This window comes from Plectrocnemia conspersa, unplaced genomic scaffold, assembly GCF_051122295.1.
Source record: "Plectrocnemia conspersa isolate PC_06_02 unplaced genomic scaffold, ASM5112229v1 ptg000012l, whole genome shotgun sequence".
In the NCBI taxonomy this organism is placed as follows: domain Eukaryota; kingdom Metazoa; phylum Arthropoda; class Insecta; order Trichoptera; family Polycentropodidae; genus Plectrocnemia; species Plectrocnemia conspersa.
In genome coordinates, this window is record NW_028277176.1 from 23,016,626 (window position 1) to 23,029,127 (window position 12,502).

The 12,502-nt window shown below is 29.6% G+C and overlaps 1 protein-coding gene across 1 annotated transcript in view; it reads left to right on the top strand.

Moving 5' to 3' along the window:
- The window catches only part of Kdm3 (Lysine demethylase 3), a 371,633-nt gene that overhangs the window by 127,212 nt on the left and 231,919 nt on the right, over positions 1-12,502 (top strand). The window lies entirely within an intron of this gene.

Genomic DNA, 12,502 nt, shown 5'->3' on the forward strand with positions numbered 1-12,502 from the left:
AATTTAGACGCTTAGTAAGGCATGCTTGGAATGCATTTAGAAAAAAATAAGGATAGGCAGCTTTGTTGATTGGTCCCTAATAACAGGAATCCTTATTATTACAAATAAATAATTTTATAGACTTGAAATATGATTTCCGCTCTACGATACTACTTTTTTTATCAAATCAACAGCATATCTGAAATATTGATATTATCCACGAAATTTATACTCGACACAATGCTCTTTATTGCTATGTAACAGCCGACAGGGTCGCAAGGTACTACTCATACCACTGTATATCATATCCGAGGCTGAAATTAGTATTTCGCTCACGTCCCGATACCCTCCAGATGTTGCGGCGCTATATTTACCTCAGCCTCCGAACGAGTGGAATAAACTCTCCAAAACTCCACGATTATTCGTTACACATAAAACGATGATATAGTATTTACTGGCTGGGGGTTAATCTTTGGGGAGATCAAGATTTGGTTAGCGGATACGCACGATTTATGACCGGAGTCGCAAAAACTGGCGTGGGAATCCAATTGAACCTACGGAAGATATTCGCGATGGGATTCTCTATGATTTATGGCTGCGATCGATGTAATTCCAATTAATTTTGCGAACGGTAACACGGTAAAAGCACATACAATGCGGATTCTGCTCTACATGTAATATATACCATTATAGCACAATTAATAACAACCCTAAGTTTATCAATATTTTTGATAGTCTTATCTTCAATTCAGTAGATCCGAATCCCAATTAGAGAATAGGATTTTATTCCTAAATCTTTGCTGTCGAATATGGATAAGCTTTTCTTCATCCAATGATGAGGTAAATGGAATACGCCATGTTATTCCATTTATAAGTAAAATGTGATTCAGGTTTAGTGTTATTGTTTTCTTGTCGAATATGGTGTTATCTTTTAGCGAATTTCTTTTTTCGTTGACGTTGAGCGTTTATCTTGCGGTATTATTTTTTGGTACATCTGTTATAATTATTGGAAAGCGCAATCGTTAAGGGATTATGACGTTATTTGGGTCAACGTTTATATGTATTAAAAGATATGCATTTTTTTTTATTTTGCCTTTGTATTACATAAAGAACGGTAATTTTTATCACATTCTTCAGTATTTAACTAGTGGCTGAGCTAAACAGAATTCCTATGAATTTTTTATCTGTTTTAAACAATTTAAAAATTCACAAGAATTCTGTTTAGCTCAGCCACTGGTTATATACATACTGAAGAATTTTATAAAAATACCTTTCTTTATGTAATACAAAGTCAAAATTAAAAAAAATTAAATAATGCATACCTATTAATTAATAACATATAAACATCGACGCTTTGAATCATTAAAAGCATCTAAATTATTCTCCTGACTTCTGCTTTTCTCATATTTTTAAATTAAAAATTCAATAAAGGAGTAGAAACATCAATGGACACATTTTTTGCTTCGAAACCTGAAAGTTTCTATTCCACTGTCACTAAAAAATTGTCATTAGCATTAATGGAAATTATGTAAACAATTAAGTAGTTTGAAAATTTTGTATGATTTTTTTTCTTAAAAAAATATTAATGCATCAATCTTACATTTACTTGACTGGTATTCGTATGTTATTATTTATGATTACTAACGTTAAGACAATATTGAAATATCATTTAAGTTTTATTTTTATCGTTGATTATGATAAACTATATGATACATATAGATATAATTTATTTAAAATGGAGATTTGCGCTCTTGATTGTAATTTATTATAAAAAAGGTTATTGTAATGATGTTTATGATTTATTGCTGTAATAAGCTTATATAGAATTTAAGTTATTTTTTCTATAAAGATTTAATTAAACGAATTTAGTTTGTATTTAAAATGATTATAACAGAAAAAGTGATAGACAATCTAATACCTCTCTTGGAATCAGCGCATAAGTTATAAATATATGCATCTAACAAAAATTGTGATCAAGTTTAATTGCAGTTCAATACATAGATTATATACAAATAATGCATATAATGTATCTACGTGACGGTGACAGGATTATTGCGCAAACAATAATTGCACACACGAAAATTCCACACGTTTTGTGTCGAATCATAGTATAGTATATTTTTATAAAAATATTTTTTGAGTATTTTATGAAAACAAAGATAAAGGAGATCAATGAATTTTGCAGTTTTTTTTATATTTTACCCATAAATCGTGTTATTTTTTTACCAAAAATGTTGTTGAACATCGTTATAGTTCAGCAGATTTTATTTGGTCTGCTCTCTACGATGTCTTTCTCTCTCTCTTGCCAATGTGTACAACTAAGTTATTATTTTTAGGCATTTACATATATTTTTGCTTTCCGAGAGATTGGGTTTGTCAACTTTCACGACTTTCGTTTTTGATTTGCATATTTAATATACATTTAAGGGTAAACTAAAAACTTTGCGGCCTATTATTATTATTTTTCAATATTAATTAAAGATTAAGTCTCTAACCTACACTTGGTCCATCAATAATGTAATGTTATGATACGAGGATTTTTTAAATGTCTCAACATTACGTAACTTAAAAAAATCATTAAATTAGGTAGTATGAATCTATTTCAATTTTCCCCATTGAAATAGATTAATGGAATTTCAATTCATTTCAATGAGAAAATTTGATTTAACATACTTGACAAATTGGTATGTCAAGGCACCACTGTACTTTGATTCAGGCTGATTGTAATAAATAAAATCGAAGTTTTACTGTTTCCTCTCTCATGTTTTAATTCAATTGTATATGAAGGGCAAGACGTTCCGAAATTTTCTTCGGTTTTTCCCCTTTTTATGTCTTCACATTTATGAAAAAGTGGCGCACACTTCACTTTAGAAAATTTGACTACTGAAAATTTTACAGAGACTTTATTGACAGTTCAGATAATCTCACAAAAAAATTGGTCGTCCACTGCTGCGCTCTCTGTGTTTAAAATAATGAATTTATTTACCTCTATACTTAATATTCCTTTAAAATATTACCAATGACATATTTGCCATACACGGTAATTAATTATGGTAGATATCGTCAACATTATTATGAGTAACGTGGTTGTGGTACTCTTATATTGTAATATAAATTTTAAAATAAGTTATAATTGAAATAAGCAACCCTAGTCACGAATGTGCGATCACTTCTATGTGTCATCCCCGTCCTACTTCTGGTTCATAGCGTTTGAATATGGCATACCAGATTAAACTATGAGTGTCGCTAAATATCGCATAAGTAAAAGTTCGCACAGCTAAAGTCTCTTACCCCTTTTTGACGCTATCCGTCAGTATAAAGCGGATTTTGATAGTGACGAATGCTGCCAATTATATCCACGTTTCGTTTGAACTTCGCCAGTCGTGCCTAAAGTGCATGAATACTTCCCCACCGACTTCTTTCTTCTTTTTCTTCTGCTGCACGATTTTCAACCTGGCACGTGACTTGGCCGATCACGCCAGAGGTTTAGACGAAAGTGGCACCGATCACGCGAAACGCGCATAACTCGCGTTAAAAAATGTGTACTTTAATGTGTCACAGGGTCTTTTTAGACACGAATCGTTTGTACGGTTTATAAAATACATTGAACTACGTGCTTTGTGAAATTCAACAGGGTTAAATAGAGAAATAGGCTATGTAATATGTAGCATATCTTATATACAATGACAAATCACATAGCAGACATGGCAATCTCATTAGAAAGATATCGCTTGACAAATCTAGAGCATAAAATGTCATCTTATAAAAAGTAGTGTATGCTAACCTATCGAAGAATATTTATAGTGTATAATAGAAGCCTATAATTCACTCGCATGAACAACTTTTAATTTTTATCGTAAGCCTTTAACATATTCTAATGACCAGTATAATACATATGTATGTAAAGGTTGATCCAACTTCAGTTTCCAACCTTGTTTTAAAATCAAATGTTCGATTAATAAAAAATCCAAAGATATCCTTAAATGTACGTATTTCTTTTTTAAGTTCGGATTACATTAAAGTAAAAACGCAAATTTAAAAAGATTTTCGTATTTTTTTTTTCGAACATTTGATTTTTAAAAAAGTTCGGAAACTGAAGTTGGATCACTTAATAATAATTTAGGATATTTCTTTCAAATCTAGAACTGTAGAGTACGATTTTTATGATTCAGCTGTATCGTTACTTATTTTTTTATAAATTGATAGTTGATCGTTTTGATGAACGTTCGTTACCGAGCGTTCCCATTGCGACGGCCCCGACACGATTTTATTGATTTTGCCGTGAAATTTTGACTTCTGAGAAGTGATAATTGTTTTTGCGCTCTCCTACTGACCAAAATTCGGTTTGAATATACTTTGACCAACACTCTTATATCATAATCTTTTTAATTTATTGGTATTATTTTTGATAAATATCATTTACATTAAATCAAATTAAAAAAATATTTATTATTTCTTCAGTTATATATGTATATAAATATATAACAATCTGGGGTACCTCAAAACAGTGAAAGGTCTATCACCGTACATGTACGGCGATACCGCTCAAAAGGTTAATTATTATTAATATTCGCCCGTTTCTTAACTATTCGTGATTCGAATACTTGTAAAACTATTCATTGATATATGTAGTAGAATATTTCGCAATTGTTAAATGGCTTAAATTATGCACAGTTGTGCATAATTTGAGCCATTTTTTATACCGCTGCATTATCTACATCCATATTATGCCTTTGTTGTTATAAGAAAATTTATCGCCCGCAATTCATCGCCAGCACTTTCCTGCCGCGTCGAAAGGACGGAATAGCGTAGTCCGTAACGTATCAGACTAGTAACTCTGAGTTTGCGGGTTCGAGTTCCGGCAGCGGCACTCAAATTTTTATTTATAAGAATGCGCTATTATTAAAAAAGTAGCCCAGCTGCAGTGACATCTATTGATTATAAATTGTATATATATCACATAATAATTTCTAATTAATAATATAGATTTCACTAATTCCCAGAGGTGTTTAATAATTACTTGTAGGTATTCATTGTCTGATTTACTTACTGAGTTTGTACGGATTTGTCTGTTGTAACGCATTGGGTTTATCCCTGTCAGGTTACAACGGAAAATTTATTAAAAATTAATAAATAAATAAACAATTTATAGCCTACAAATGACCTCTAGCATATTTTACTGTCTAAAAGTAATGATATGTATTCATACAAACTCGCTTATATGTTTGGTTGATTGACGATACGGCAAGTATATATTTTTTAAATCAAGAGGCTAAAATTATATGCTAAGATGTCTATAAAACTTTATTTAACAGTTTTGAAACGTCAATTTGCTGTTCAAACCCAAACCTAACTTAAACGAATTAATCTAATGGAAGTTTGAAAACTATAATTAATTTTAGAATTTTTTTTAGTTTGTTTAGCAAATGTTACAGTTATATTATCAATTGTATGAATATACATTTACTATCTAGTTTATTGATTTATAATTCCCCTGGACAATATTAGTGAAACCGTATTAATTTACTGTGCGGATGGTAAAAGTGATTTTAAATTTAAAATGACCAATAAATTTATATAAATTATATTTACTGTCTGGCAATAAAATATGTTAGCGATTTGTAGGCTATAAATTGTTTATGCGATCAATTGACGAGGCGGTAAACTGCTAGTTATTAATTGCTGGCGGTGAACTGCAGGCGGTAAAATTTCCGGACCTCCTTTATATTATGTATAACATCTTTGAAACACTTTTTTATTGCTGAAATTTAACAAATTTATTTTTTATCTATTTAAATCAATTTTATTAATGTTTAATATTAAGTCTGCGAAAATCAATTTTATATGGTAATATTTTTGAAGCATAATAAGTTGTAGTTTTTTAAGCAGCAGCAATAATTATAATTTTAATTATGAAACATCTAATGCTTTATTGTTTTATGAATTAAAATAAATATATATTTAAATACCATGATTCATAGCGATTAAAACTTACAATTCGATATTTTGGCAGTGATGTACATGCCAAGGTCATGATTATTCTGAAATTGTTTCTGAAAAAATATTTTAAAACGTTATAAATTTATACACTTAAATGAATAAAATGCTTATTCCCACATTTATATTATCACAAAATATTTCCATTGTATTCACACGCCTTCTAAAAATAGCTTCACTATCAAAATGTTCATATAATGAAAGATCGGTTGTCAACCTATTCAGTCAGGCTATAATTAACTTATCTCATTTTATATATAAATATCTATTATTAATTTGGGTAGAAAGCGTTTATTATATCATACAGCACACCTATCTAATCCTTCAGGACAGCGAACGTGCCAAACAAGTCTAATTATAGTTTCATTGTTAAAATCCACCTAGAAAACTTTTACGTTGATTTATATTATATTTTTGTGGTTGCGCAAGTCTTGCGTGCGAAAACTGACCTTGACTGTCAAAAAGACCATTTTATAGACTTGGAGTAAAAACGTTGAATTATTCGCTTTTTGCCACTCGTGGCGTGGCAGCTTTCCAACGTGATAGTTTAAATCACATGGCGAAGTTTATTTAACCTTGTCACTCTTTTCAAATTGCAAGCGATTTCGCATTAAAAAATAAGGCTCATGATGTACAAGAAATATTTTTTTGAAAAAATGTACTACAATGACAAACAAATATTTTGTTTTAAATTATCCTACTCAAACTAACCATCCGCTGGTTGAAAATCCGGTTCAACAGTACATAGACATATAAAGAAGATTTGGAAGGCTTGTATGAAAGAAAAGAAGTCGGCACGTATCAGCATATTTCAAGAGCTTCTGGATCATGAAGCTGATAGCCTTCTCTAGATAATTTGATAATTAGAAATGAGAATTGGATATTGTACGACAACAATCGTTATAAAAGACAGTGGTTACCCAAAAGTAGAATAACAAAACCTACTTCGAAGCCCGAGTTTACCGTAAAAATGAGTTATTTTGTGTGTATTATAAGATTGCCAAACAATAGCCGCAAGCTTATATTGTAGTCAGTTGTGCACGAAGAAGTAAATAATAGGCCTGCACTTTTCAATATAAAGCAAATAGTTCTAAATCACGACAATGCGCGTACCCATGTAGCGAAATTGACTCGATAACATCAAAGCTGGAAGGTTTTATCTCATCCACCTTATTATTCAGACCTTGCTCCTTCCGATTAAGATTTATTTCGATCGATGCAACATTTCCTAGATGTAAATAATGTGAAAAATGAGCTATCGGAATATTTTTCATCAAAGCCTTCAACATTTTATGCTAATTAAATTTAAAAAAAAATGATCAATAGGTAGGAGAAGCTTATATATTTAGAATAACATTTTATTTTGAATCTTTAAAATATATATATGTATTATATATAAAATAACTTAAGTGATTTTTTTTACTTCATTGCCTAATATATTTTTGTCCGTCTTTGGCTTTCTTTGGCTCATATTTACTGGTCGTTATTCACGTTATTGTTTAACGTAAAAAACTATATATTTCTGAGATCGTTACGTAATAATTGGCAATGGGATTTTTCCCCGGAGGCATTTGCGTCACAAGAACGAAAATACGTTTATTATCTATTCATGTTGTATTGCGAGGTTTAAATCGAAATAAATTAATACTAACCGATTCGCGATATTTATAGCTCTATGGCAGTTCTTTTTGTAGAACTATCGCCATATTTTAAGCCGGTGGTTGTCATTGCTGAGCTATAAATTATATACTGAAACGTTCAATACGAACTAATTATAGTCCACAATGTCAGTTTTACGACTAATTAAATTATTTAAATTGATATTGCAGTTGTAAGCTAATAACTCATTGAATTGTGAGAACATAAATGGAATTGGGATTTTAATTATTACCGCTGTTCATTTAGATTAGCACATGTAACAAAAATGTAATCTTTATTCATTCGTTAGAATCATCAGTAACTATATTAATCCACATCGGTTTAGTGAGATATATCGTTTTAAAAAAATGTATGTGGACAAATTTTTTTAAAATAAATTTCAAGAATTGGAAAATTAAATTTTAGTTAGGCTTCAAATGACACGTATTTTTTGGGAATTATGTCACAAATATCTCGATTTATATACGGTGGAACCTCACATTGCATATAACTTGGTTTATAAGTGTTTCGTAATATGAGAAAAAAATGAATAAAGTTTTACTTTACACACCAATTATGTCTTGCGATACGAGCAATACGGATTGCGTCACTTTCTCCTTAAAAGAGCCGATAATTTTTCTCGAGAGTCGATTGTCGCGCGCAAATATGCCAGCTGTACGTGACAGAAGCCGCCGTCCGGACGTCATTTACGGACGTCATTCACATATGAAATTTGTGGCAGTGTGGTCGCTTACTCGAAGTCGTAGGTCTCTGCCGACTTCAGTTGTAACTTCGGTTCGGACAACTACCAGAGAGTGTAGTGCAGGCATAATAAGAATCAAATTCACTATCAAAAAAATTAAATCACTACAATAACATATGTACAAAATCATTTTAATTAAAAAATTGCAACAATCTGTTATGTTAAAAAAATATCAAAGCATATTTTATATATATCAATATCTATTATCAATCATTATAAAAACAATATTTAAAATGTTTTTTTTTGTACTTTGTAAAAACAAGTGTTTCAAAAAAATGTTAAAGCATTAATTCTAATATATTTGTGTTCTGCTCTGTTATTATATTATTCCGAAAGTAATATTATTTTATTTAGTTTATTTTAAATTAACAGCCAATTAACTATGAAATGTATATTCTTATATATTTTTTTATCTTAACCCTTTAGAAGCTTAACCGGCGAATATATGAAAAAATTTTTTTTTTCATATATCCGCTGGTTCTTCCTATACATTAATATAAATAAATTCATTCAAAAACTGTTCATAAATTGATTAACTAGTCACATATTGGTTCTGAGGCTAAAGATCACACATCGATAGTTACAGATCTTCAGATAAATGCACTTATATTAACATTTAATCCAATTTTTTAATTTTATTCCACTTAAAATATTTTTTAGCTTTTTTCTCTTAAACAATAATCATTTATTACATATTCTTATTTTTAATTATATTGTAGTTCATAACAAAATTGTAGACATGCAAATAGTTATAAATCAATAACATGTATTTTTGTAAAATAATTATATTATTCAAAAACACGTTTTATACATAAAAAAAAATTATCACCTAAAAGTGGAGTTAGCTTTTTTATTAATGACTCGTTGTTTATGAACCAAATAGCATTTTTATAGTTTTTCGGTAATTAATGTGAAAATAAATATACTTTTGTGTGTATATTTCACATTTCTTCCATCAACGATATCATAAATACTATTCAGCCATTTTTATGACACATGCACATACATATCCATATAAAAGCAAATGACACAATTTGTGGTGTCTCATTAACCGGTTTTATATTTTTTTTGTGTGATGAGGAAAAGTAAAAAATAATCGATAAAAAGTTTGTTAATTGATTTTCGGCTACCGCTCACAAGTACCGTTGTGTTATATAAGTACATCTCGCCACAGTGATTTCGTTAATCGAAGCCGAACGGTACAAACAGACAAACGCCGGTAATAATTTATCCACATAAACCGGTACTCGAACAACACACGGAGCTTCCTCATATCGAATTCAAATAAGCCATAATCGCACCAGGTCGTTATAACAGTAAGAGTTCGCTTTCATGCATTCACAGAAACAGGGTAGCCCAATATATATCGTATTTTTTAAATTGATTTATATTTATAAGAAAAAAATTATGCAGGTATACATTACAGAAGTCCTGAACATATAACAATATATATCTAAGTAGCTTTTATAAACAAATATAAACACGATGTTTGTTTTATACAAAGGAATTAACATGCCTATTTCTGTATTATAAATAATACTAATTGCCTTATAGATAAAAAAATATTTATCATAAGTAATTATTACTTACTTATGATACATAATCATTAAATAAATGTTTATTTTGGTCCACTCTGGATATACATTTGTATGTATGTACATACGTACACATGTACGAAGAAACATACAGACCCGTGAATAATTAAAGGTCACGTTTTTGAAATATTTACACGGAGTATTGATTCGATCGGAGTCCGGTTTTCTTTTCGCGATCGGCCATTGTGTCGAGCTGGAAATTTCATCACGCTCTATGGGAGGGTGTGCGAAAAGACAATGAATGAATGGTTAACGATTACTGACACGCTAGACAAGTGAAGAATGAATCGAAAAATAAATGATGGTTTGTGGTTTTGCTCAATTTTAAATTTAATGTGTTAAATTGACCGCATAGATAACATGTGTGCATGATTTATTTAATTATACCCGACGTTTCGTGAACGACTGTTGTTCCCATTTTCAAGGAATTCTCGCAAGTGGTGGCCGATCATCTTTGCGGTTTTCCTTAATTGTTCTACATCTTAAGGTTTTTTATATTATTTTTAATAATATTTTCTATGATTAGGCGCACTATAATGTATTTTTTCCAAAACGGGATCAAATAAAATCTTCTAATAACACGACAGACGTTAGCCTAATGCATTACGACGGGGTAAAAACAATCATTGGCATATATTTTATTCTTTTTAAGCTATTGTATTATCGTTACTTATTATGGTTTATTTTTTAATACATTTATAGTTTTTTATTCTATAAATGAGTTCAAAAAATAAACTGGAGTAATGATAAATACATACATATATCGAACGTATTTCCATATCGCGTGCTTTAGAGCTAATATTAGGGACGTAAACCCAAACTTGACATCTCTTTCTAAATTACGAATAATGATGAAATGTATAGCTCTCGAACTGACTGTGTTAACACAAATAGAGTATATATTGTTTTGTTAAATAAATTTTTTTATAACAAAAAATATATCCATATTAGTATTTTTGTTTACAATGATTTGCTGGCAAAAATTATAATACCGCAATTAAAAGAAATATCCGTAAAGACCGCAATAATTTGGTAGATTTCTGTATATATGTGTTTTTAGTTCAAGTTTTATTTTATCATAATTTTTATTAATAAACATATTTCCCCTCTTCTCCTCTTTCTCTATGATATTTTTAATGGAGCTAAGATTTTTATGAAATACGTAATTTTATTATTATTACAAATCTGACTTTTGCTGATTTTCGACCTCTGATGTTTTGGTCATCATCTTGGATCGTCTTTGACTTTATCATGTGACTGTAGTCACACAATCAAGTCGAAGACACAAAAAATTCTCTGGGAGCCGAGATAAGATCTGGACTACGCATAAAGAGATGCGAGTAAAAAAGGCACGATACGCAAGCCCTCCCATCTCCTAAAGCTAAGTAACGTGTTGAAATCCGTAAAAAAATAAACAAAAACATACAAACATGGTAATTTAAAAAATCATATACATATGTATATAGGTACTACGTATGTATGTATATATAAATAATTAGTTAATTATAACTGTATTTAATATATGTAATATATTATATACATATATGATATAATAAATTTACCTACAGCAATTATCGATTCCTCAAATTCCGTAATATATTACACATAAATGATAAATTTTATTACTTTATTAAGTTTTGGATCTTTTTTGAGCTACGATTTTTTTTATTAGCCGCTAATTTAAAATAAAATTGCGGTTCAGACTGGCAAACGAACTTATTGGAGATATTTACAATATCTATTTTTAGAATAACTTTAATGTCAATATAATTTAAAGCAGTGCTGTCCAACTTATCTTAGTCTGCGGGCATTTTTTTCTTTTGCAAACATTTTGGGGGCAAAAAATTTTTTGCCGTTGGGAGATAAAAAAAGGTCACCTCGGACATTTATGTTCATTTACAGATTCTGATGAGAGCTGAAAAAATGTATACCCCATGCCTGTGTTTAGTTTTAAAAACACGAAAACATGAAAAGATTCAAAAAAATATTTCAAAAACATGAATTGGCCCGCGGGTTGCTAGTTGGACAGCGCTGATTTAAACTTTTAGATAATAAAATCATAAATTCATAAAATTATATAATAATAAAATAAAAAAACTTATTATATGTACCTAGTTCTTGCAACTTTGACGAGACGAATTTTTTTATGTAGGTGTATAATAACTGATAATCCAGCGTTAAACTAGCGACAGCTATTATAAGAGAAAAAAGTGTTATACTCGTAGATGTTTTTTTTTCCATATAGCAAATAAAGCGTAATATTTGTGTATTACATATTTTTTATTATAATAAATAAAATGTTTTTCAGCTCAAACGTGTTAGTACATATTGTAAAAAATGTAGTAAAAAAATTTGCTATTTAGGTGTAGCATTTCATTATTATTTTATATTAAAAATTTTATAACTCCATATTTGACAACTTTACAGAAGAAACAAATAACTAAATAAACATCTTGAAAATGGTAAAATAAAACAATATCTTTTCAAAATCAAGTTTGTAGTATTTAATTGGAGATTTTTTGAGCATGTG